The sequence below is a fragment of the Phyllostomus discolor genome, chromosome 1 (genome assembly GCF_004126475.2).
Source record: "Phyllostomus discolor isolate MPI-MPIP mPhyDis1 chromosome 1, mPhyDis1.pri.v3, whole genome shotgun sequence".
In the NCBI taxonomy this organism is placed as follows: Eukaryota; Metazoa; Chordata; class Mammalia; order Chiroptera; family Phyllostomidae; genus Phyllostomus; species Phyllostomus discolor.
Window position 1 is genome coordinate 136,405,491 of NC_040903.2, and position 27,330 is coordinate 136,432,820.

At 37.8% G+C, this 27,330-nt stretch overlaps 1 protein-coding gene across 1 annotated transcript in view; it reads left to right on the top strand.

Moving 5' to 3' along the window:
* The first annotated feature begins 11,543 nt into the window (after positions 1-11,543).
* The window catches only part of HEATR5A (HEAT repeat containing 5A), a 115,842-nt gene continuing 100,055 nt past the window's right edge, over positions 11,544-27,330 (top strand). Inside the window, exon 1 of the mRNA XM_036029480.1 lies at positions 11,544-11,776. The gene's annotated coding sequence lies outside the window, so the exon portion shown is untranslated. The remainder of the gene's footprint in view (positions 11,777-27,330) is intronic.

The window sequence follows — 27,330 nt, forward strand, 5'->3', positions numbered from 1 at the left end:
CATGTTTGGCTATTATGAATAATGCTGCTATAAGTATTTAAGTACATAGAAGTTTTTTATGTGGACATATATTTTTAGTTGTCTTGAGTAATATACCTAGGAGTAGAATGGCTGGGTCATGTGGTAACTCTGTATTTAACTTCCTGAGAAACTACCAAACTGTTTTTCCAAAGTAGCTGTACCATTTTACATGCCCACTAGCAGTGTATGAGGGTTTCGGTTGTTCCATTTCCTTACCAGCACCTGTTATTTTCCTTTTTTAAATTATAGTCATCCTAGTGCTATGATGTGGTATATCATTGTGGTTTTGATTTGTATTTCCCTAATGACCAATGTTGAGCATATTTTCATGTGCTTATTCCCCTTTTTATAGTATCTTCTTTAGTGAGCTGTGCATTCAAATTCTTTGCCCACTTTTAATTGTGTTATTTGTCTTTTTTTTAAATTATGAATTATTTATATATTCTGGATACTAGATCCTTATCAATAAATGATTTGCAAATATTTTCCCCCATTTTGTGGGTTGTCTTTTTATTTTCTTCATAATGTCCTTTTAATTTCGATAAAGTCCAGTTTACTTTTTCTTTGGTTTTTTGTGCTTTAGATGTTGTATCCAGGAGTGCAGCAACAAATAGCTCCCCTTTTCACTCTCAAAAGTGTCCTGTCAGACAAAAAATTATGTGGATGCTCTGCTAATAACAATCTCAGAGACAGGTAATTAGAAGCTCGGGGGCAGGTGAATGAGTAAATACTGACTTCTTTTATTCTTGCCTCATGATAGCCAGTGCCATCATTTGTCTTTTCCCTAAAGGAAACCTGACAGCCACTGTAGTTGCCATTTTGTGTGCTTCATCAACAAATTTATGTTGAGCTCCTACTAAAGGGAGAAAAATTATATTGGGAAATTGAAAGGAGAAAAAAATTTTAAATGCTTTTCTTTTTCTTTTGTAAAAGTAATATAAAGAATTAGAAATATTAAAAGATTTTTTAAAGCTTGTCATCTCATTCTTCAAATACAATTTTGTTTTTATTTATTTTCTATAACCTTTGTTCATAACCACACACATTTTAACATTGTTAAATTATAAAGGAATTTTATATTTTGCTTTTAAAAAATGTATTGTTTTATCCTAAGTATTTTTAATTTTTTTTAAATTTTGATCCAAGAGAGGGCAAGGGAGAGGAAGCTAACAAAAAGAGAAAATATATAAGTCAATAAAATATTATTAAGATGAGCAAGTATGGTCTATAAATGGATTTTTGCCCTGGTCTGTGAATGTCTTGTAAGTTGGCAAATTGAGTTCAAGAGCATGTAATTCTATTCCATAATATTACCATTTTTCTTTTTCTTCCTGATTTATGACTCTGGCTCCACAGATTACTTTAACAATATTATGTGGTTAATTTCATTTCTAGCTATTGTCCATACTGGTCAGTTAAATGGTCAGAGAGCATCTAGATAAGATTCTCTCTTCTAAGTTGGTAATTAACAAGAATTTTGACATATAAACTAATTTTTATTAGAACTAACTTCAAGAATAATGTTTCCCCCCAAAGTTAATAATAAATCTATGTTCATAAGCACAATAACTTATGAGTATTTTTGAAATATCATATATAGTTTTTCTTCAAATATGATAATTCAGCAAGAATACTATTCATCAACCAATCATTTTGTCCTTTTTACTGGGTAAGTTCAATTTCTTGAGTTATTCATAACTCAAGAAAAAAGCTTAACGCTTTTTTAATAATCTAATTCATAATCTGACCTATAATTCATAGGTCAGGCTTGACCTATCCCATTCCTTGGTTTTTGGCTCATGTTTAGAACTGAGCTGCTAATATCATTAAATTTGCTTCTTCACCTTGATAGACTATTAAGTTTGTGATTAACTTGGCTTATGATGCTATTTCCTGTGGTTCCCATCAGGAACTTTCTGGCAGGAAAAAATTGACAAGCTGACCAAGGACTCTCTTCTAATCCCTCTTAGCTCCACATTTATTGATCCCCTGCTGACACCCCCTTCCTGGAATCTGCTCCAGACCCCATTACCCAGAGCCTTTTCTTCCTGGCCACTGTGGGTTTTTACTGCCCAATTCTCCCCCTCTCCACAGAAACCTTCCTGTCCTGCTGCTCAGACCTTCAGGGACACATCCTCCCTATCTTTCAAGGTGAAAACTTTATTAATTAAATAAGCCAGAAGAGATCTCCAAGACTTTCTCTCCAAGGCCAGGTTACAACACCTTAATGTTGACTTCCCAAAGTCTCTTTCCTTGTCTTTCTTATGGAAACCAGAGGAATGATTGTAACCATAAGATTTTTAAAGCCAAATATGAAGTGAAAGGGGGGGATTGTAGCAAACTGTAGAATCACTGTAGATCCTCTTCACTCTTTGACAAGTGACCATTCATTATACCTACCCACAGGTAGGAAATGGCAGTCCCCCCTAACTTCAATCCATGAGATTAAGTGCTAGCAATATTATATCCAAGAACTGATCTTAATGTGGCCGATGGTAATGAAATCACTATGAATACAAATTTGATGTGCCATATGTGTATGATTTTGCTTAGGCATGTAAGTAACCACTGAAAAAAAATCAAATAAGTGAAAACATTTGTTAAATAGAGGTAGTAGGATTATGTTTTTGTTTCCTTGAGTTTGAAAAAAATTGTATCTTCAAGTTGATATTAATAATAATATTTTAAAATAAATATATGAGTATGGTGATTGTGGGGGAAGGGGTTGAATGAAGGTGGAAGAGGTTAAAGTGGGATAAATGGTAGTGGAAAAAATACAACAAAAAATGAACTATTAGAAAATAAATAAAATAAAATAAAGTAAATATGTGACTACATACCTACAAAAGAAAGATTTTAAAAGTTTTGTTTGTTAGTTTAACACATTTCATACAATTTTGAATATTGGTACTATGACAATATGGAAAATATATCAGACAAGGATTCAGAAGGTCTGGTTTTGAAATCTTACTTCTAGAATCTTGTTCCAAACATGGATAAATGACTTAGCTATTCTGGACTTTGGTTTCTATTTCTTCCAAATAATAGCTACTCTATTTACTTTTAAGGGATTATTTTTGTAAGAATAAGGAGGTATGAATTTTTACATTGAAGATCTTGGAGACCCTCTCATATGACATGTTCATTTTCCAGAGGCGGAAAATGAACCCCAGACAGGTTACATGGCTTGCTTAAAAAACCTATGACAACAATTTTGGAACAAAGCCATAAAGACTATGCACGTGTAAAATGCTGTATTTTTAAATCTGACCAGAGAATGAGGTATTGGAAGGGTACTTAGGTGCCCTAGTCAATTATGAACATTGCAGTCATTTCTTATGGATAGCATTATCAAATATATAGTTGTGGGTCTACTTGCACTCAGTATTCCTGCTTAGAAGCACCAATCCTGAGTTTAACTGCTTCATTTGAGATTGGATAATCTCCTATTACTTACTTGCCATCTTGGATCAAGATCTATGCTGTGTTTTAAGCACTTCTTGACTGAATATTTATGATGGTGTTCTGCCTACTGAAGAAAATCCTACCCATGGCCAAAAAGTTCTGTTTGGAAATTTAGTGCTAAAAGCTATCATAGATGACAGCAAGCTCAGCAGTACATTGATAAATAATACTTGACAGACCAAAGGGTAGAAAGCTGCATCAAAAACGACCAGCAGATCTTTTGTTGGAGTGGGCTATCAGTGTCACATTGAAACTGACAGCATGCAAGCAGTGCCCAGCCCATGAGTTTTAGGATATGAGCTTGTCACATGTATACTCCAGTCTCCTCAGTGGTTTTATTGAGCAACCTAACATGACTGGAATGGATCACTAGCAATAAACTTATAGAGCTGTGTTTTCCAAAGTCTGCTCCCAGGAACACCAGTTCTAAAGGATATTTCTTTTTTTTAAAAGATATTATATTCCATTGCCAAATAAGTTTGGGAAACATTGCATGTTTCCAAAAAACACAGCCTACTAATACACATAATGACTCTCCTATATTCATACAGTGTTTCTCAAATGTATTTGAGTATGCCTTTTTAAAGGAACACTTATTAACATCTTGAGGAGTACAGTCAAAAGCAGGACCCTAGAGTTTAATGGATGCACTAGAGTCCCATTGTTTGGGTAATACTGTTCTTCCATCATTGAATTTTATAATCTCAGGGCTAGAAGCAACGTTAAACATAATCTATTATTTTCAATTTCCCAAAGGCATACTGGTTGGAACCTAGAGTCATTGTGTCAGATGTATTTGAACAATAAATTAAAGCAGGATATTATATTGCCAGTCAAATAGGTAGCTACTGGTTTACTTGATAATTTTACATAAAACTTTAAATACCAACAGTTCTACTTCTAAGAATGCTTGGTAGGGAGATTATTTTGGTAGGAACTCAAGAATAATGCATTATAGTGGTGAGTATAAATAAATAGAAAGTACATAAAATTCTGCATTCCTTCAGAACATATCTAATGAGTGCCTTCTGTGGGCCAAATAGTGACACTAACTGAGTCGGCCAGCTGCAGTAAGTAGGTAATAGAGAGATAAGGTAAGTGCCTAATGCTAGCTATCATTTGACAACGGGCAATGAGTTAGTTGTTTCTACTGTATCTTGAATCTTTAGCACACCTCAGAGAGGAAGATTGTATTTTCATTCTAAAGTGAGAAAACTGAGCTTCAGAGATATGAAGTTTTTTTCCCCTAGATCATGCCTATTAAGTGGTGGAATTGAGGCAGGGTAGTAAGAAGCGAGGAAATTCCTTGGCAAGTGGAATGAAGGAAATGGAGACACATAGTTAAATAAGGCCAAGCAATTAACAGCCTGCTAATAAATCACAAAATCTTATTTTTCCTAACCAAGGAAACTTAGGAGCAGATGGTTTACACCTCTCCTCCCCAACCAGAGAGTGAGTAACTTAAATCACCCTGGTCAGGGAGATAGATAACAGAGACTCAGTTGATGGCTTTAGTACCAGCCAAATCCCAGAAAGGATGAAGTCAGGGGTATAAATAATAATAAAAAAAAAAACAATTAGAGACAGACAAATACATGATAAAAGTAAAGCAGTGAAGCTACCAGAGAATGATCCCAAACTCCCTTAAACACTCATTTAAATGCATCAGCATTTTAAAGGACACACCTGGAAAGCTTTTGAATATTCTGTTGAGACCCTCCCCTGAGACCTCCCCTAAAACTCCTGCCTTTAGAAAATAGATGAAAACTCTTACAACAAAGCACCCACTGCATGCTCTCCCTCCCTTGAATACACCCATGCCCCGCCTTTCCTCTGGGATATAGTCTTGCATTTAAAATTTTTTTTAATTTTATTGATTTTACAGAGAGAAGAAGGTGGGGAGAGAGAGAGAAACATCAATTTGTTGTTCCACTTATTTATGCATTTGTTAGTTGATCCTTATATGTGCCCTAGACAGGGATCAAACTTACAACATTGGCTTACTAAGACAATGCTCCAACTAACTGAGCTACCTGGCCAGGGCATACTTCGCTTTCTCTTAAGCTCCAAAGGTTCCCAGGAGACTTGCGACCAGGGAAAGGTGGACAGTGGCAGCTCATCCTGGGCTAATCCCCTGACCCTGTTTCCAAGGACCCTCCTTTAGCAACTCTAACTCTCTTTCCTGAGTCTACATGAGGCTCACTTCTGCTACTGTGATTTCCTTTCCTGAGTCTAGGCAGCCCAGTCTAAGCTCACTCCTGTGGCTGTGATCTTGCCTCTTCTATCCTACGCATTTCCTTGGTTTCATGGTTCCTTGGGCCCAGCTTTAATAAATATACTCTCAAAATCACCTGGACCCATGTCATGAAATCTTTCCTGCCCGAAGTCAAGAGCCCACACATTCCGGACAATGCTTTGGTCCCAGGCAGTCCTGCCTCAGTCCTGCTCCCTTTCTGGTGACAGAATTAGGATTTGAACATAACTCACCTGATTACAAAGCTGTCCTCTTTTCCCTAATTATAATATAGTTTTCTCTTTATTGTGACTCAAAATCTCGATTTGAGGTTGAACAAAGTATAATAGTAGTTGAAAGGTAGAACATATTTCCATTTGGTTAAAACTTGACTAGTTATTTTTTAGAGTTTTGTCCTTGTTGTTTTGTCTTTGTTTTGTTTTTTTTTTTTTTCTCTTTCATTGTGTCAGCTGTCAGCTCCGTGTGGAAAGTTGTGAATCTAAATCTCTAGTTCTGACCCACTTCTACGCTGTGGTTCCATGTTTCTCCTTGGATGCCCTATTGTCACCTCAAATGTGACATGTTTACAATTAAACTTACTATTTCCCCCTCCAAACTGACTCCTCCTTCTAATTTAATTTTCTTAGTTATTTAAGCTCAAAATTTGGGGCCATCTTTGAATCCTGTAAAACTAGTGGTTGGAGTCAATGGCACCTAATATCCCTTCCAGCTCCAAAAGTCTAGTGTTGTTATTCTTATACCACAAACTCAGTAACTTACGTAGATTTTTCAGTATCTAATAGAGTATATCCTCCTCAGCCATTTTTCTGCATCCTTCAAAGCCCATTTTAAGTATCAACTCTTTCTTTAAATCCTTCACAAGCCTCCCAACTAGACTTCATAGTAATTGCTCTCTCCTTCAGAATCTGTAATACTTTTGTTTCTTTCTCAGAGTACATTACAGTGCCCTAGACACATGCATGTGTCCATCAAGTGCGGTCAGGAGGATGCCTTGGGGGATGCTCGGCAAGGACGCAGTCTGAGCAGGGTGGGGTGGGCACAGACAGGCAGGGGCATGAGTTTGGGAAAGAGGTCAGGAAAGAGAAAGAGGACTTGTGGTGTAATTTTGGGTTTTCAGGACCCTCATGGGGTAAGGGCAGCATCCTCCAAAGGGAGGGATGGCAGCTTCCAAACAGGGGATTGCTTAAATACAGGGGAGGTGTTCAAACAAGTACATATCCGAAGGACAACAGGGTCCAGCTTTCTCTCTGTAGGAGAAAGGGGTTATAAACATGAAAGGGAGGAAACTAGAATAACCTGAGATGCTGGATTAGAGGTATTATTGTGAACATATGGTGTTTCAATATATATTGTTAGGTAAGGATACATAGCAGTAAGTGTGTGTGGCAGTATACATATACAGATACACTGCATATGTGCATGAATGTATAATATCTCCTATCTGCACCCACTAACACAACCTGAGTGGTGATACTCCAATAGCAGTGAGCACGCCTAGTGCTTCTAAATACCATTCCTCACTAAAACGACCAGAACTCCTGGATAAATGGCTATATCCAGGGCTGGGGCAAGATGAGCCTAGGATATCACATTGTGTCAGAAAGTAACAGAGTGCTCAAAGAATAAGGGATGTGTCAAAAGGGTATGGAATAGTAAAATGTATGGAAGTTCTGTAATTCTTTACTGCACCAATGAAAAGAATCAAATTTCTGCTAGTTTCTCCCATAACAACACTTTCACATTTTTTATATTTTAAAAATGTTTACAATAAATATTATTAATTTAAAACACACACACAAAGACACAGAAGCTGGCATAAATGGGGCTCCCACTGACCAAATGGGACAATTTGAACATCAAAATAAATAATGATATAAAAAATTGGAACTCATTCAATAGAAAAAATGAATTCAGGGGACTTCCAGCTAAGATGGAGGAGTAGGTGGACACACTGTGCCTCCTTGCACAACTAAAATTAAGGACAAAAATTTAGAAACAAAAAAAACAACCAGAACAGTCAGAAAATTGAACTGTATGGAAGTCCTGACAACCTTTCATCCAGACTGGTAAGAGGGGCCCAGTTGGCAGCTGGTGGAGAGGGGTCACAGTAGGAAAAAGCGGTGGCTGGCAGACCTGGGTGTACATGGCACAGGCTTGGGGAGGAAACAAGCAGACCCAGTGAGGCACGCATGTCTGCAGTCACACATTCGTGCACAGATAAACCAGGTGAAAATGGGGAGCAAGACAGACCCGTCAACCCAGGGTCCCAGCTCAGGGAAATAAAACCTCAAAACACCAATTGAAAATATCTGTGGGGGTTGAGGTGACAAGAGAAACTCCCAGCATCACAGGAGAGTTCGTTGGAGAGACCCACAGGGTCCTAGAATGTACACAAACCCATCCACCAGGGAATCAGCACCAAAGGAACCCAAATTGCTTGTGGGAAGCAGCAGAGGGGACTGAAATCCAACAGAGAATGAAGCAAGAGCCATTGTTCCCTCTCTGACCCCTCCCCCACAAACAGCATCACATCCCAGTGACTGGGTTACCCCACCCTGGTGAACACCTAAGGCTCCGCCCCTCACTACATAGCAAGCACAAACAAACCAAACAAAACAAAACAGAAAAAAAGGTTCAAACAGAAGAACAAATCAAAGTCCCAGAGCCAATACTTTTAAGTGACCAAGAGATAGCCAACCTATCAGATGCACAGGTCAAAGCACTGGTGATCAGCATGCTCACAGAATTGGTTGAATTTGGTCACAAATTAGATGAAAAAATGAAGGCTACACTAAGTGAAATAAAGAAAAATGTACAGGGAACCAATAGTGATGGGAAGGAAACTGGAACTCAAATCAATGGAGTGGACCAGAAGGAAGAAAGAAACATCCAGCCAGAAAAGAATGAAGAAACAAGAATTCAAAAAAATGAGGAGAGACTTAGGAACTTCCAGGGCATCTTGAAATGTACTAACATCCAAATTATAGGGGTACCAGAAGGGGAAGAGGACAAGCAACAAGTGGAAAAGTTATTTGAACAAATAATAAAGGAAAACTTCCCCATTCTGGCCATGGAAATTGACTTCCAGGAAGTCCGGGAAGCTCAGAGAGTCCCAAAGAAGTTGGGTCCAAGGAGGAACACACCAAGGCACATCATAATTACATTAGCCAAGATTAAAATGAAGGAGAGAATCCTAGAAGCAGCAAGAAATGAGGAGACAGTTACCTACAAAGGAGTTCCCATCAGACTGTCAGCTGATTTCTCAAAAGAGACCTTACAGGCAAGAAGGGGCTGGAAAGAAGTCTTCCAAGTCATGAAAGGCAAGGACCTACATCCAAGATTGCTCTATCCAGCAAAGCTTTCATTTAGAATGGAGGGGCAGATAAAGTGCTTCTCAGAGAAGGTCATGTTAAAGGAGTTCATCATCACCAAGCCCTTATTTTATGAAATGTTAAAGGGACTTATCTAAGAAAAAGAAGATAAAAAAACATTTACAGTAAAATGACAGCAAACTCATAATTATTAGCAACCACACCTAAAACAAAAACAAAAACTAACTGAGCAAACAACTAGAATAGGAACAGAGCCACAAAATGGAGATCACATGGAGGGATAGCAACAGGGGTGTGGAAGGAGGAGAGAGGAGGAAAAGGTACAGAGAACAAGTAGCATAGATAGTAGGGAGAAAATAGACAGGGAGAGGGCAAAAATAGTATGGGAATTGTAGAAGTTAAAGAACTTATGACACATGGACATGAACTAAAGGGGGGGAATGTTGGTGGGAAGGGGTGTGCAGGGGGAGGGGAGTGAAAGGGTGAAATGGGACAACCGTAATAGCAGAATCATTAATATATATTTTAAAAAGAAAAAGAGAACTGAGTTCATACTGACATAAATAAACTGAAAGTTTAATGAGAAACAAAATATTAGTTTCAAAGAATCTCTCTCACAAAATACTTATTAATTACAAAGCAGAGCCCTGGCCAGGTAGCTCAGTTGGTTAGGGCATTGTCCTGATATATCAAGGCTGTAGGTTCAATCTCCAGTCAGGGTATATGCAGGACTCAACCAATGAATGCATGAATTAGTGGAACAAGGCAAAGTTTCTCTCGCTATCTCTCATCATTAAATTTTTATAAATGCAAAGCAAAAAAAGAAACTTTACAGTGAACAAGTCTGGCAGACACCATCTTATTAAAATAAATATTAATAATAAGAGAAATTAAATTCCTGTGCCACCTGATTGAATGCAGTGAGAACACCACATCATTTTTGTGACTCCTGTCAAAGATCCCATACCCTTGAATCTAATCATGAGTAAACATGAGACAGATGCAAAGTGAAAGCCATTCTATAAAACTACTGGCTGGGAATCTTCAAAAGTATTAAGAATATACAAGTAAAGGAAAGACTGAGGAAGTGTTCCAGAGTGAAGGCAACTGAAATTATATGACAAGTAAATACAGTGCTTGATTCTGGATTGAGTCCTTTCACCATAAAAAAAAAACACAACATTATTGGCACAATTGTCAAAACATATCACATAAATATTTTGATTTTTCCAGTTGCAGTTTGATTGCATTGTAGAAGGTATTTATTGGTAGGGGACACACACACACACACACTTACATGTTTAGGGACTGTGTGGCATCTTGTCAGAAACTTAAATCTCAAATAGTTTCTGCAAAAAAAAAATGTTCTTTGTACTATACTTGCAACATTTTTGTAAGCTTAAGATTGTTTTTTAAAAATTTAAAAATTACATTCAAAACACTGAATACATTGGAAAAATGCACTTGACTTGGAGCCAAGAGGCTCTTTGTTCCAATTCCACCACTGACTCAGTGTGATCCTGAGCAAGTGGCTTTACCTCCAGCCCCCAAAATTCAGGCTGTGAAAGGAAGAGATAAGCCTACAAGGTGCTCTAGAATCATTTCCACGTCTAAAATTCCATCATCTACACTGAAAAAATCTGTCTAAAATAGAAACGAAGGATAAAAAATGGAGAATCTAATGCATGCACCCCCAGGAAGACAAAACTTAAGGACTAAGACACTTATTTCCTGTAAATGCCTTATTTTACAGACAACTGATAGTGTTGGACATTTTTGGATGATGGGGGCGTTGGTCGGAAGTTGTTTCATATCAATATTGGAAAGTTTTGCCAGGGGCGTGAATGGGAGAGACTCAGGTTGGGTTGCCCTTGAAAAATAGGATGAATTGAGCTTTATTTGTGTGACTGGACTGGTTTTTGTCTGCTCAGGAATTTTCAAGGCTCTATTCTGTTCCTTATGTCTCAACTGGCTTTAATTGAACTCTCCCCGCTTTACATTTCTGCCCATGAACAACCTACCACAAACCCTCAGCGGGCTTGCCTGTAGCCCGCTCCAGTTTGTTTGTCCCAAACTGCAATTCCACTGCTATTCCAAAACAAAAATCTTTTTTTTTAACGTTTGCCTCAGTTTACATCTTTATTTAAGTCAACAATACCCACAGCACTCCCTGCCTAAATTTTTCCAGGCTCCAGTCGCAGCCTTCAGACGTCCCATTGCCGTCCTCCGAGGATTCTGGCTGGTGTTAAAACAGACAAAAATAGTTGTGGCCAACATCTCTAGACTGCTAATTCCCTGCTCTGGCCTCAGCTTGGGCCACAGTCTCCCCCATCGCTCTCTCGGCGGTGCAGCAGTCATGTCTGCCAGAGTGGACGCTCGATGGCTCGGCGGCGGGTTGGTGGTGCCTCGGTTCCAGGCGCAGCGCTGGTCAAGCTCCCAATGGTCGGCTCCTGCCTCGCTGGGGACTCCGAGTTTTCCGGCTCCGCCCTGTACTTGCCCCTCCCACCCCACAGACTCTCTGTCGCCACCGCTTGCAAGTCCCTGCCCTGAGTAACCGGTATCAGTAGTGCGACTGAGACAGATGCTGAGCCGTGGGGGACTCCCCGAAGGCTAGCGGTGGGGGATCCCGCTAGTGGAGGCGGCTCAGGGCGTGGTGTCCTTGCTGCTTGCCAGCTGGGAGGGACAGCGAACCCCGGCCTGCACGGTGAGTTGAGCGGCTTGGGGACCTTGGCGTGGTCTTTGCGGCGAAGTGGTTGAGGAAGCTGGGACTTCGGGTACCGGAACAGGGGGGGGATTAGGTGTCATGGCCTAAGGGGCCGGAACCCTCCGAGGAAACTAGGCTCGGGGACCACTGAATGGTCAGTGTGGTCTGTCCTTCCTCCTGGCCTCCAGGAAAGTCTGCTTTCACTCGAGCACAACAGGTAGGCGTGGACTCTCCCCGAAGGCGGGAGCCTGGGCTTGCCAGAAGGTCGAAAGGTCGGGGCCTGCGGGGCCTCGCGCTGCTCCCAGACCCGCCCTGGCGAAGCCCGGGAGTCCCGAAAGGCGGCCTCGGGCGAGGTTTTCCAGACCCAGGCGTGCAGCCCTCGAGGTGGGTTTCCGGAAAGCAGCAGGGGAAAGAATATGCCTACTGTGTGAAGGACTATTTCCATTTCTTCCCGCAAGGAAAGAAAGCCTTTGCTGGGGTGGCATTTGCCTAGTTTGGCAACATTTCTTATCCTGCTTTTGGCCAGGACAGTGTCTTTTCAAGTGATTATAAAGTCTTTAGAAACTTTGTAAAGTGCTTTACGATACTAATCACAGTCATGTAGATGCCTGGCAAATTAAGACTATTGCCTGACTATTTCACAGTAGTCAAGTCAGATAATAGTCAAATTATTTGAGTTCCTTCATTAAAAGTCATAATTACACTTTATGTGCATTCATTTACTCAAATATTTAGTGGCTTTTATGTGTCCATAAGAAACTTACAGCCTAGAGGGGGTGTTAAAAGGAGGGAATGGAAGGGGCCTGCCAGTACAGTTCAGAAGCAGAAGGGTCCTTAGTCCTGGACATTGGATGGTTGCGGAGAAAACTGCCCTGTTTTGTTTTCTAAACATTTGGAGAGTAAGTATTTGAGAAAGCAATTTTAGAGTCTTACATTTTAATACTATCGATTTTTTTTCTTTGATAAAATAGGTAAGCAGACAGGGTCTATAACGGAACATATTACTGTTAGTAACATGTAGTTTTTCCGTTGGAAAACTATTGGAGTCTGGCTTTGTCTTAGAAAGCAGTTATTTTTTATATAGATAGGTATAGTGCAGGAAATGTCTCCTGACCTGACAGGAGACCTGAGTTTTAGCTCAAGCCTCTCCACTACTATGTGGATCTTACACCGGTTTCTCTTCCTTTCTGTTTATTATTGCATCTGACTTCAGTGACAGAAAACACCTAATCCAAAGTAACTTGAGTGTTTATGTAATTGCACAAATATGAATACATTCTCTAAGGGAAAAAATGTAAGTACTTTTGTCTTTAAGCAGCGTACCTAAATTTCATTCAGCTTTATTTCAAAATGGGGATTGGGGTAGTTTATAACCTTTATGAGCCTTTCTTAATTATTTTATGAATGAAGTGAAAGATTAAATTCCGGATTTGTTTAAGCCCCTTCCTATTCTGAATTTTTAAAATTTTAAATCCTGGTTAACCAGTTCAATGACATCAGTATTTTTTTTTTAAAGCTTCATTGGGTGTTTTGTATTTCATTAATTATCTATAGTGTAGTTGAGGGGTTTGAACAGTACTTGAAAAGAACCATAGCCCTATATAAAAAGCACTTCTTCATTTTAAGAAGACTGCAGAAACTATTATTAAACTTCTTTTAAGAAATAAATTAACTGAGACTTAAGAAATTGGCAAAGATTTGTTTATATCATTTTATCGAATACCTTGTCTCGCTCTATCATTTGCCAATACCTTGTCAGCAATTGGCAGCCTGTGGCTCAAATCCAGCCTGCTGCCAGTTTTTGTAGATAAAGTTTTACTAGAACACAACCATACTTATTTATTGTTTATGGCAGTTTATATATTGTTTTTGAGATAAAGACTGTATGACCCACAAAACTTAAACCCTCTCTGGCTCTTTACAGAAAAAAAATTTGCCCACCCTGGACTAGAACTCTAAACTCTTAATCACTAAATCTCATTCCGTAATTATGTCCAGATCCTAGGTGTGTAATGATGTAAGGGGCACAGATTTTCTGTTACGTTTACCTAAAATAAAGTTTTTAATTTCAGCATGCCTAGCCTTTTAGAAGTCTAGAGAGAGGGAAGGATTTTTATATGTTTTCTAACAACTTTATAATTTTTAATTTTAATTTAGATCTGGTGTAGGAAGTTTTCTTCATTTAGTAAACTCTTTTTAACATGTCATTCATGGTGTTGATCACAAGTAACAGTAAGTTACTTTTACTCAAAATGCTTTTTTAAGTAAGTAGTCTATAGCAGTTGATGAAACGATCAGACAGAAAATTATTGGAAGTGGAACTGTGAACGTGAAGTCAAATGTTTATCTGCAGTAGATACAAATGGGAAATTAGACTCTCTAAACAGATACCCAGCAGACTGAAAATGGCGCATGTATCTTGAGTCATGCTTGGGTTTTTTTTTTGTTTAATAGTAACAACTTAGAAGATAATTATTTCTAGAAAAGAAGCATAACTTAGCCATATTAAAGCACCAAGTTAATGTCACCTACTTAAGAAATTAGAGCTAGTTATATGACAGAAAAGAGGGAAAACTTACAGGAAGTGATAATTCTGAATATCTAATATTCATTATATGCTATTTCTAATTGTAAAACCATGGTATGGTTCTAAGTTCACTAAATGAAATGTTTTATATGCGTACTTTTTTAGCAATTTAGTTCTACTTATTATTACCCAGATAATCCTTCTCTTTGGTTAATTACCAGTATAAAACATTATACAGTAGCATCTGTCTGCATTCTCCTCCGTTGCATTTGTGGTTTCTATATGTTGAAATATGCATTTTTTATGTGTATGTGTAAGTAATACCTCATTATTCAATACATTCTTTATGGAAGTAAAATTATCAGAAAATTGAAATTACCCATTGAAACACCAAAAAACTTTTTAATTTTGGGGGAAGGATATATGAAAAGCAAAAAAGAAAGACATACATATATGGGCAAAAATCCCTTAATCTTAATTCCAGAATTCGAAGGACTCTGAAGTCTTTTTCTTAACTCATTTGACAGCAAAACATGACCTGAGATGATATAAAGCTATTTATAGTAATTTTTAATCCCACCTTATGGGAATGTTTATCTTTTGCTGCACAAATATTGATGGGTTTGATTATGGTGTGCTGCCCCAGACCCAATTGGGGGTTAGAGGTAATAGAGGTACGTTCACTGGGTGGGCCAAAATGACAGTGGTAGCCAAAAGGCAGAGTATATAATCATGGAGTTGTTCTAGGAGGCTATGCTTGCAAAGGTAAGAGCCTAGCTGCCCATCTGACAGAGAATGAAAAGTAGTGTCTTCCAAGAAAACCCCTCAGGTTAGAATCCAGGAAGGTCAGAAATGTAGCTAAAGTCTAGGTTAGGTATTCCATAGTGTATGCTGTGACCTAGAAATGAGGACCATGAGGAAAACCAAAATGTCAGACCACAGTGCAGATTAAGGGTGAATCTGCAAATGCTCACCAGGATACAAGAACCATGATCAGTTAGAAGGGGGGATTCTAAAGCAGGCAGTGTCTAATGGCTGTACTAAAAATCCTCTGTGGCAGATTGACTCGGACACTGGCCCGCAGTGTCCAAGGTGTTATGGATGAGATACGAGATAAATTCACACAGACTACCAAGTCCTGTGGAGGAAAAGGGACCGCTCAGCCACTCTATTGAAGGGGAAGCACCTCAGAGCAGCCTGGCCACTCTCTCAAGAGGAGAGCGCCCCAACCCTTGCCTTGGCAGGTGTTTATTGGCTTTCAGTTTGCACAGGAATACAGGTAAAGCTCATTAATTATTGTCAGGCAGTAAGGATCAAACAGTAGATAGTATACGAAGAACTATGAGGGCTTATTCTGAGTCTGGGTCTGTTAGCTAAAGGGCTACAAAACTTTGGGAAACAAACTCATTTCCTGCTTGGACCCTTATCATTTAATTGAGAGCATTCTTAGCAAAGCAGGTTTCACAGGATGTTACTTATTCTTAGGCCTGATCACCTGGGGAACCAGCCCTTTCCAGCACAGGGCTGCACTGCCCTCTGTCATTGTTTTAGGCTTAAGTCAGGCAGGGAAGTAAGGCAGCCAAGAAATTAGGAGACTTCTTGCAGACAGAATGAGGACTCCGGCTTTGTCAAAGCCAAGGGGCGAGGGTCCATCACCCCCTTTTGCTATAGCCCCCCAAGTCCTTCCCTGAGGCCTTCCAGTGATCGTGCCTGTCTTAGGCCATTCCTCCCTTGAGGAATCTTACCCGTCATTAGCTAACTGATCAAGCCTTGGGGGCCAGGCAGGGTGAAGAAAAAGGAGCAGAAGCTGCGCCCCTGCCAGGGAGATAAGCTTTGTCTTTGTCTCCTTAGTGGCTTATGGTCCAAAGGTTGCTCAATCAGCCCTAGCCATGGGGGGCGGGCGTGGTTACAGCTTCTGAAATGGTTCCCAACAGCGGATGGCACAAGGAGCCAATACAGGGATATAGATATTTTGAAAAATTAAGCAAGGATTCCTGGCCTGAGCTGAGGAAATAATGGCATTTTTTGTACATTGCTGTATTGATACTAAGTAGTCCACATTGCCTATTGATACTAAGTAGTCCACATTGCCCTGATTTTTAAAATATGTATAGTAAATAATATTTTGGTCACTTTCATCACTAAGCTGCTTGCTGTTAACGAGTGCTTCTTCACTTTTAATATGGTGCTATACATCACCTAGCTAGAATCCAGATAAATGGATTGTTAGTCATGTCTAAACTAAAAATGAACAGGCTTTGAGGGATCAAGGCACTTAAGTCAGTAAAGTTTATGATTTTTGAAAACAATTAGTTGCTATATATTGTTTTGAAAAATCTTTTTTGTTTGGTTTTTACTTCATGTTACTAGATTCTTGAGTATGCCAAGTAGTGAGATTGCTTAGAGGGGGACTTTCAAATAAATGAAGGGAAGATAAAAGAAGAGTTTTTCTTATCTTAAAATCTGCCTTCTGGAACTCCTGAATATTCAGAATGAAATCTCTCTTCCCAGGGGGAAATGGAAGAGTTGGTTTGTGGAATGAAGAGTGATAAAAATTGTCAAAAGTTACCAAAGACTGAGGCTGATATCTCTAGAAGACCTCATACTTTAACAGAAAGCCCCAAAATATGAAATGTTAAGAGGAGAGCAAAGTGATGAACAGCAAAGATAGAAGGATTAGATGCTTCAGGAATGGCAATACCTCAGTAAATCAGCAATTAGTAACTATGAAGGGGCTATATGAAGCAACGTTCGTTCCTCTTTGAAGGATCGTGGACAATGAAACTAGTCAGATGTAGGTCTTTCTTCCACTTCAATAACATCTTGACCTTGGACAAATTTCTAACTCATCCTCAACTATAAGATGAGGATAATATCTAAATTTCTGTGTTGTTAGGATTAAATGAGGTAGTGAATTAAAAGATTCTAGTAAGTAAATCCTCAAAAAAGTTAGTTTGGTTTCCTTTTGCTGCCTTAGAATTGGTTCCTAGTGTTCAGTTCTCACTCCCACTCCCATCACTTCCTTTTACCCTTCACAGTTTTTGCTTTTGTAATCTGAAAGGAGAATTGCCATAAGTGGTTAGACTTCAGTTGGGGGCCCCATTGGCAATCTCCTTCAATGAATCCACTTCTGCCATTTTTCTCATCCCTAACAGTAATCTGCAGTACTTTGGAAAAACAGTGGAGGAGGGCAACTTACAAATTTTCATTACTCCTGTTTGCTTCCTGTTTCATCCTAATTCTCTGTCCTATAGGATGTGCTACACATCTGTTCTTAGAGCTGTTTCTGCTGTTCCTGCTGGTTTGTGTTATGCAGTGGTGAGAAGTATTATTCTTCCTGTTCCTACCAAGTGTGCAGGAAATATTCTTAGCATCTTGGCACAGGCACAGTATGGTTTGTTTTTTTTTTTTTCATATTAAAATAAGGTATTAGTACTATGCCTGGGGCACATTACAAGTTAGAGCTTTGTATATGACCTAAGAAACATGAATTAAGTTGATTTTTAAAGAGATTTTATTTAGTTATTCTTGGAAAAAAGGGAAGAGGGGAGAAAGAGAGGGGCAGATATATCAATGTATGAGAGGAACATCAATCGGTTGCTTCTCCAGGCACCTAGCCCACAACCCAGGCATGCGCCTGGACTGGAATCCAACTGGTGACCTTTCACCTTGCAGGATGACTCCCAACCCACTGAGCCACAACGGTCAGTGCGGATTAAGTTGATTTTATAGGAATTTGTATTTAGAATTCCAAAAATCAAATTTTAAAATATATGGTGGGGTGCATGTGTGTATTATATATATATATATATATATATATATTTAAATATATTTCATTTAGAAAGAGTATGATTTGAAACAGTTAAAAGTATGAATAACACAAATTTTTACATGTGAACTGATAAATCTTAAAACTATTAGATTAAGACTATCTTTTTTATTCATATTCCAGCAATAATTATAAGAAGTTCTATCTGCTTATATGTAGAAATCTGAATTTTTTTTTACTTTACTATTTGTGCTATTACAATTGTCCCTGCTTTTATTTTTTTATTGTTGTTCTATTACAGTTGTGCCAGTTTCCCCTACCTGTTGCTCTCCCCTACTCTGCCTTCCCCCACTCCCTGCTCCCACAGTCAGTTCCCACCCTGTTGTCCATGTGCATGGGTCCTTTATGCATGTCCCTTGACTAGTTCCTTCCCCTTTTTTCCCCGGTTATCCCCCTTCCCTCCGGTCACTCTCAGTCTGTTCCTTGTTTTCATGCCTTTGGTTCTATTTTGCTTGTTTTGTTCATTAGGTTCCACTTATAGGTATTTTGCCACCTGGCTTGTTTCACTCAGCATAATATTCTCCAGTTCCATCCATGCTGTCACAAAGGACAGGAGTTCCTTCTTTTTACTGCGTAGTACTCCATTGTGTAAATGTACCGGTTTCTTGATCCACTCATTTAATGACAGGCACTTGGTCTGTTTCCAGCACTCAGCTATCGTAAATAATGCTGCTATGAACATAGGGGTGCAGTGGTTCCTTTGGTGTTTTAGGATTCTTAGGTTATAATCAAAGCTGTGGGATCACTGGATCAAAAGACAGTTTCATTTTTAGTTATTTGAGGAAATTTCATGCTGTTTTCCACAATGGCTACACCAGTCTGCATCCCCACCAGTAGTACTCTAGGTTGCCCTTTTCTCCATAACCTCACCAGCACTTGTTTACTGATTTATTAATGATAGCCATTTTGGCAGGTGTGAGGTGATAACCTCAGTGTGGTTTTAATTTGCATCTCTTTGCTGGGTAGTGATGTTGAGTATCTTTTCATATGTTTATGGGCCATCTGTATGTCCTCCTTGGAGAAGTGTCTACTTAGGTCCTTTGTCCATTTTTTTAATTGGCTGTGTGCCTTCCTGTGCTCTCATATTAGTTTTTTATATATTTTGGAGATCAAACTCTTGTTCATTGTTTCATTGGCAAATATGTTCTCCATACAGTGTGTTCTCTTTTCATTTTGATGATGTTTTCTTTAGCCTTGCAGAAGCTTTTTAATTTGATATAGTCACATTTGTTTGTTTTTTCCTTTATATCCCTTGCTCAAGGAGATATGTTGGTAAATATATTGCTGTATGGGACATCTGAAATTTTACTGCCTATATTTTCCTCTAGGATTTCTTTGATGTCATGACTTATATTTAAGTCTTTTATCCTTTTTGAGTTTATTCTGGTATATGGTGAAAGTTGGTGGTCTACTTTCAATTTTTTGCATGTACCTGTCCAGATCTTCCAACACCATTTATTGAAGAGGCTATTTTTTTACTCCATTTTATGCTCTTGCCCCTTTTGTCAAATATTAATTGACCGTAGAGACTTGGGCTTATTTCTGGGCTCTCTGTTCTGTTCCATTGGTCTGTGTGTCTGTTCTTATGCCAGTACCAGACTGATTTGATTACAGTGGCCTTGTAATACCTGTTTGATATCAGGTGTTGTAATCTCTCCTACTTTGTGCTTCTTTCTCAAAATTGCCTACGCTATTTGGAGTTGTTTATGGTTCCATATAAATTTTTGAAATATTTGTTCTAAATCTGTGAAATATGTCATTGGTAGTTTAATAGGGATTGTGTTGAATCTATAGATTGCTTTGGGTAATATGGACATTTTGATGATATTAATTCCTCCAATCCATGAACACGGCATATGCTTCCATTTATTTGTGTCTTTCTTAATTTCTTTCTTCATGTTCTATAGTTTTCTGAGTATAGGTCTTTTACTTCCTTGATTGAGTTTATTCTTAGGTACTTTATTTTTCTTGTTGCAATAGCGAATGGGATTTTTTCCTAATTTCTGTTTCTCATATTTCATTGTTGGTATACAAAAATGCCTTCAATTTCTGAATACTGGCTTTGTATCCTGTTTTGCCAGATTCACTTATGAGGTCTAGTAGTTTTTTGGTGGAGCCTATAGGGTTTTCTATGTACACTATCATGTCATCTGTAAACAATGACAGTTTTACTTCTTTTCCAGTTTGGATGCCTTTTATTTCTTTTTTCTTATCTGACTGCTGTGGCTGAACTTCCAATACTCTGTTGAGTAGAAGTGGTGAAAGTGAACACCCTTGTCTTTTTCCTGATCTTAGGGGAAAAGCTTTTAGTTTTTACCTGTTGAATATAATCCTAGCTGTAGGTTTCTCATATATGGCCTTTATTATGTTGAAATATGCTCCATTTACTCCCATTTGCTGAGTGTTTTTATCATAAATGGGTGCTGTACTTAATCAAATGCTTTTTCAGTGTCTATTGACATGATCATGTGGTTTTTGTCTTTCATTTTGTTCATGTGTTGTATTATTTGTTGATTTATGAATATTGTACCATCCTTGCATCCCTGGGATGGATCCCACTTGATTATGGTGTATGATCTTTTTAATGTATTGTTGGATACATTTTGCCAATATGTTGAGGATTTTAGGATCCATGTTCATCAGCAATATTGGCCTGTAGTTTTCTTTCTTTGTTGTCTTTACCTGATTTTGGAGTTAGGATAATGCTGGCCTTATAAAAAGAGTTTGGGAGGCTTCCCTCTTCTGGAATTTCTTAGAATAGTTTGAGAAGGATAGGAGTTAGCTCCTTCCTAAATGTTTGGTAGAATTAGCCTATGAAGACGTCTGGTCCAGGGCTTTTGTGTGCTGGAAGTTTTTTGATTACCACTTCAGTTTCAGTAGCTTTATTGGTCTGTTCAGGCTTTCTGCTTCTTCTTGATTCAGTTTTGGAAGATTATATGTTTTCAGAATTTGTCCATTAGAATTCTGAATTTTAGATAATCTGTTCTAAAATATTAAATCAAAAATGGCCACTTTTAAGTAGACTTTTGATGTTGACTTGCTTCATATTCTATTTCTAATAGAAATCCTATATAGTAAAATAAAAGGTAATTAAAAAAATTTTTTTACCAGAAGTAGTCTTTAATGATTAGTATTTCAAAAATTGTTCCTGGACGACCAATTTCACAAGATTCCCAGCAGGAGAAATAAAATAAAGAAGTGGAAGTGGCGCAGAGGTCTATAGTTACAACAAACGTATTGAGAGATGTCAAGTGCTCCAGGTACATGCCCTCCTGGAAGTGCATAGTGCACACTGCCATGTCATATGTTTGGAGACCCTCTGTAGGAAAGAATACCACTAACTTGGCAAAGTGTTTGGATTTGGATTCCCCACCCCTGCCCCTATTCCTCGTCGTCCCCCCCCCCCCCCCCCGCCCTGCACAACATTTACATTCATTCTTTGGTTCCGTCATTCTACTGAACAGACCGCTGTCTAGATAATACTGCTTTATCTATGGGACACTCTCTTAACATGTAAAACTCCTACACTTGTCATTTTTATAAAGATTTTTAATGACGGACTTCTGAATATGTCAAAAGTATCTAACCATTTGTCTAATGTTGGACTTGTATGTTTCCACTTGGCACTTTTATAGTGCTCTAATCAATACTTTTGCTTCTGTTAACTTTCCCTTTTCTTTACCATGAATTTTCCAAAGCTGAATACTTTCATCAAATGGTTTTGATATTTTTTTGACTTCTGGTACATTCTCTTTTCCAAAAGAGTTGAACCTGTTTGTACTGTCACTATAAAACTAACAACTTTTCTAAAATTTTAGTATTAGCTATACAAGTTTTTATACTTATAAAATTTAGATTTAACATACAAGTAATTTTGAACTATTTGGTTAAGACAAATTCTTATTGAGCTTAAATCATTATTGTACACTTCACATTTAAAGTATTCACTATGATAATTTATTTTTAGGATTGTTGCAGAGAATTGGACTAAAAGTAAGCTCATACCAAATAACATCATAGGTTTGAATTTTACTGTTATTTTCTTGCTATGTCCTAAAGCATTTTCAGTTGCTATGGGCTTACCTACATTGAATAGTATCAAGATAAATATTTCTTAGGTGAATGATAGGAGAGTAGCGGGGTTACTCTATGTTATTTAGTCTCGGCATTTTTATTTATAAATTAATAGTGGTAATTCGTGTTTTTATGGTGGTGGTATGAGGATTAAATGAAGAATTCATTCATCACAGCACCTCAGCCTCCAGAAATTCCGATTCATTTATTTTACCCTCAACTTTGGTATTTTTAAAGCAGCTAGAGTTGAGAACCACTAGTCTACATTGTTATAGATCTGCTATCTTGAAATGCTTAGCCTCCTTTAATTTTGACATTTTACCTGCCTCATTTCATCTGTGTTCTTTCTTTGCTGTTTTCTCAACACTTCCCCTTTAATTATTTGGCCCTTATCTCTGGAGAAATTGGCAGATAAAGCCAATTTTGTGATTGACTTTACTGAAAGATGTAGGGGAAATAGGTAGAGAAAGAGTTGAAGTCTGCCTCATGCCCTGTTTGTTCTACCCACTTTGTTCCTTACATTTTTATTTTTTTAATTGAAGTGTCCCTTACATCTTAATGTCAGAAACACTGTTTTTTCCCACTGTGGAAAGGCTTCCTAGAATTAAGGAAAGAGAGTGCGTTTTGTTGCCAAGAAAACCTGGGTTCTTTCTCAGCTCTGTTATTTACTGACATCTTAATTGGTCCTTTATCCACAAAGTGGGGACTGGATAACATTTTCCTTACTTTCTTCCTTGTGATGCTTAAAGATGATACAAGTTTTTTAAAAAGTTTCTAGCTCACTGAATAATGGCTACCATTATTATTTTGTGGTTTGGGACTCAGTTGGGGAGTGAAAGGCATGGCCGTGATCGGCAGCAGGCTGTACATGTGTCCTCCCCATTCTTGATGTTACCAGGATGATGCTGACAAATGGCATCGTGGATTTAAAAGTTAGGAATCTAACAGAAATTTAGTTTATTGGTTTTTAAGAATTTATTTTAAAAGTTTAAATTACCAAAAATTTGGAGACTATAAAAAGGAATCACCCACAATGCTACTATGATAATCATTGTTAAGATTGTTGAATCATGATTTGGGGAAAAAACAGGAGAATCTCATAGGCTAAGTAATGGGTGATGGCTAGAGAAGCCAAACATTATTTTAAGAAGCATAAATATAATAATGGAAAAAGTGCTATACCAAGAGGAGACAGTACAAGATATAGTGGGATGATGAAGGGCTTCCTAAAGAAAGTGATTTTTTTTTAGCTGAATTTTAAAATAGTGAGTTATTGTAGAAAGAAAAAAGCTAGTTATTTCATATTCAAAGATGGAAAAAATACAAAGTTTAAAAACCATCAAGATAAAACTGTATTAGAGAACTTTAAAATTATAAACAATTTGCTTAAATTGTACCTTAAAACTGGTGAAGCATAGTGGTTATGTTGGCAAGCCAGCTTTACTATGCCTAGGAATATTTCAAGTACAGTAACAAAAAGACCTCATTTTCTCTCTACCAGGGCAGCCCTCTTTAGACAACATCTTAAGCATGATACTCTGTGTAACTTGTGGGTTCCTGTTTTGTAACCCATAATTTTGCAAAGACTGAATCACACAGGTCAAAGGGAATCTTAGATCAGGATAAATGATCCAGCTTTTTTCTAGATTAAAGCTAATTTCTGGGGATTTTGTTTGTTTGTTTTTTGAAGGGCTTGGATTTTAAGATTTATTAAAGATTCATGTTTCCTGAAGTTTTGGAGATTCTTCAGAGGGTTTTTTGGACATATTTTATGCTTTTTTGAACAAAACACAAGACTAAAGACAGGAGGCTGAGTTGAAGCTGTTGTGAAATCTTTCAGAAAAGTGAGCCCTGGCTGGCGTAGCTCAGTGGATTGAGCACAGGCTGCAAACCAAACGGTTGCAGGTTCGATCCCAGTCAGGGCACATGCCTGGGTTGCGGGCCAGGTCCCCAGTGGGGGCCACGCAAGAGGCAACCACACATTGATGTTTCTCTCTCTCTCTTTCTCCCTCCCTTCCCATCTCTAAAAATAAATAAAATCTTTAAAAAAAAAAAAAAGAAAGAAAAGTGAAAGACAAAAAACCCAACTAATTGATATTGAGACATATTTCAAACGTTGGCCATTTATATTACAATTAGTTCCATTTACTGCCTAGAGGCTGTTCATTTTGTAAATGGGTCTTTTTTTCTCTGCAAAGAAAAAAACTAACAAACCAATTCAACAAACCTATCTTATTTTGTGTTTGATATTCTCTTTGATTATTTGTGATTTCCCTCTTTTCCCTTCCGAAAATGATATAATAAATCATTTGAAGAAACTAAAATGACCAAAAAGATTAGGGAGACTTCCCCCCCCCCCACAGATTTCAATGTATGTTCCCATTTCTACTAAAATAGATCTATAAACCCAAGACAGAGAAAATTATGTTAACACTTTCTGTCAGGACTGGCAGGCATCATCTTAGCTTCTCTGTGCCTCAGTTTCCTTATCTTAAAATAGGGCTAATAAAAATAGCTATCTCATGGAGAGTTTTTCATATTATTCAAGAAAATATAAAGTACTTAGTGTAGTGCCTAGATTGTAATAAGCGTTCAATAAATATTTGCTTCTGCCAAAAATAAAGGCTGGCATTACAGTGGAACAGCAAGTTTATGAAATCATTTTTCCAAGTAGCATAATCACTTTGAAAAATATACTACTATATATGTTTACTTTTAATAAACTAATCACCTTTTTAAAATATTTTGTTCATTTATGTTTAGACAGGGAGGGAGGGAAAAAGGGAGAGAAAAATCGATGTGCAATAGAAACATCAGTCAGCTGCCTCTCACACAGCCCCAGCAGGGGTCGTAGCGCACAACCCAGGCATGTGCCCTGACCAGGAGTTGAATTGGTGACCCCTTAGTTTGCGGGATGATGCCAGCTCACTGAGCCAGACCAGTCAGGGCAACTGATCACTTTGTAATCTCAACAGATACACAAAAATGGAAAATAAGTAAAAAAAATTGTAAAAATGAGCACCCCCTAGGTATGTATATGGACATAAGGTTGGGGTTATGTTAAAATGTACAGTAATAGATAGACTACATTTTAGTCATCTTCCTAAAGTGAAACTCCAGAGAAGAGTAGGAACATGTTACTTGCAAAATGCCCTTGCCTATCTCATTTACAGTGCATGTGTGGAGATCACAAGTGCATTTTAGATTTGTGTGTTTAGATATGAGTTTACTAATATGAATTGTCTACTTCTTTTAGTAATTTATATGAGAAATGTATTGAGGGCATTGGAGATAATGTTATGCCCTGCTTATGATAACTAGCTTTTTACTGAATTATTTATTATTGCATTGTGTTAGCTATTTTGCTTCTTGATAGATCATTTTACACCACAATATTGCTGCTGCCTAAGGAAAAAAGTGATTCTTCAGCAATCCTAATGACCTCAAAAGGGTAATTTGATTCTTAAGATAGGATTTTGACTTGCTTGATGGTTATAAGAAACTTTCTCTGTGATACTGAGGTTATTTTTTTTCTTGCACAATCATAGATATTGAATGCAAACTTGTTTTTTCGCTTTCTGTATATTAGGTTTCTTCCAGAAACTGCTTCTCTAGCATCTATTACCTTTATCCTTAATTGCGTATATCTTCATCAGTTTATTTTGATAATTTAAGAAAGGAAAGGAGGGTTTTTTTTTAAACAAGCAGCTATAATTCATGTTGTCTGGTAAAGTGATTTTGTTAACAGTATTTTTTATATTGTTCTTGTTCCTTAAAATTGACATATCTGAAATAACGTACTGTGTAATTTTTTTTGAGGACTGTCAGTGCCAGGTCACAGGTGGTATTGGGCAGGTGGGCAGGACTGATTGAGAGGGGCTGACCCAGATGGCCAAAGTAGCACACAGGCTTGAGAAGACAGTTGGTGGATGGGTAAACACTGTCTTTTGGCCACAGGGGCAGCAAGCATCATAGTCAGAATCTAGATTGTTGGCCCAAGTCATAGGATTCACGGAAGATAAAGGATAGGAGTTGAAAACTTAAATACCCACGGAAGTCGGCATATAATTTAAGTGAATAACGCAGGCCAGGTGGCAATTGTGGTATGTTGGAGAGGCCCTGCTCCCCTTACATTCAGCCATTCATTGCTGTATGGGGATATAGACCTAGATGTTTATGTAAAATCCTATATTTAAAAGTTAGTAACTAATTTTTTCCTAATAAGTTGCAGGCCAAATTTGGCTAATGGGTTACCAGTTGTGACTACTATCTTTAAAAGAGGCTCTTTTCAGTTATTTAATAATCATGATGACCTAAAATTGATAATTATTATTATGATGATGACCAGTAAATTCTGATTCATTTTTTAAAGCCAGCTTGTGTTTTTTAAATTTCTTTTATTCAATATTTTTTTCAAACTTATTGAGGTCTTTTAAAAATACAGAAAAATTAAAGAATAATAAAATGATAACTCACATACCCACTATACATTCAACTGTTAACATTTTGCCACATTTTCTGGCTGATTAATTGATTTACTTAACCATTTGAAAATTGGTTTCAGACATCATGCTACTTTACTGATACATACTTGAGACTGCACGTTCTAAAAATAAAATGTTCCTTAATCAGTGTCCTCTTATAATTTGGTATGTAACTCTACGTGTGTGTATATACACACTTATGTTATATGTGTTCTGGAAAGGCACTAGGGTGTGTTTAGGAGATGCTCATGAATTTAAAAACAAAACACAACCTCCTCTGTCTTTTGTTGATTATTTGCAACAACAAAGTGAAGGCTACACTGATCTGGTCAAAGCAGATTATGATCTTTATTGCCACAATCCTTGGACACCATCCATCCAGGTTCCTTCTAAAATGAATTTACTTTCACAACAAGGCTCACAGAGATAAGGAGACTATACTGGCAGAGATGGGACTCTCCTAAAATTGCTAGCCTTAAGCTACATGTAATGTCTTAACTAGGTTGGGGGAACAGATGCTAATGGGAGTAATACCTTCTGCTTCCAGTTTGCATTTCCAGGTAAATGACAGAATATGTACGTAGGCAAAACCCCAGGGAGATATCAAGCTTTACTATAGAATTTTAGTAAGAGGTCTACA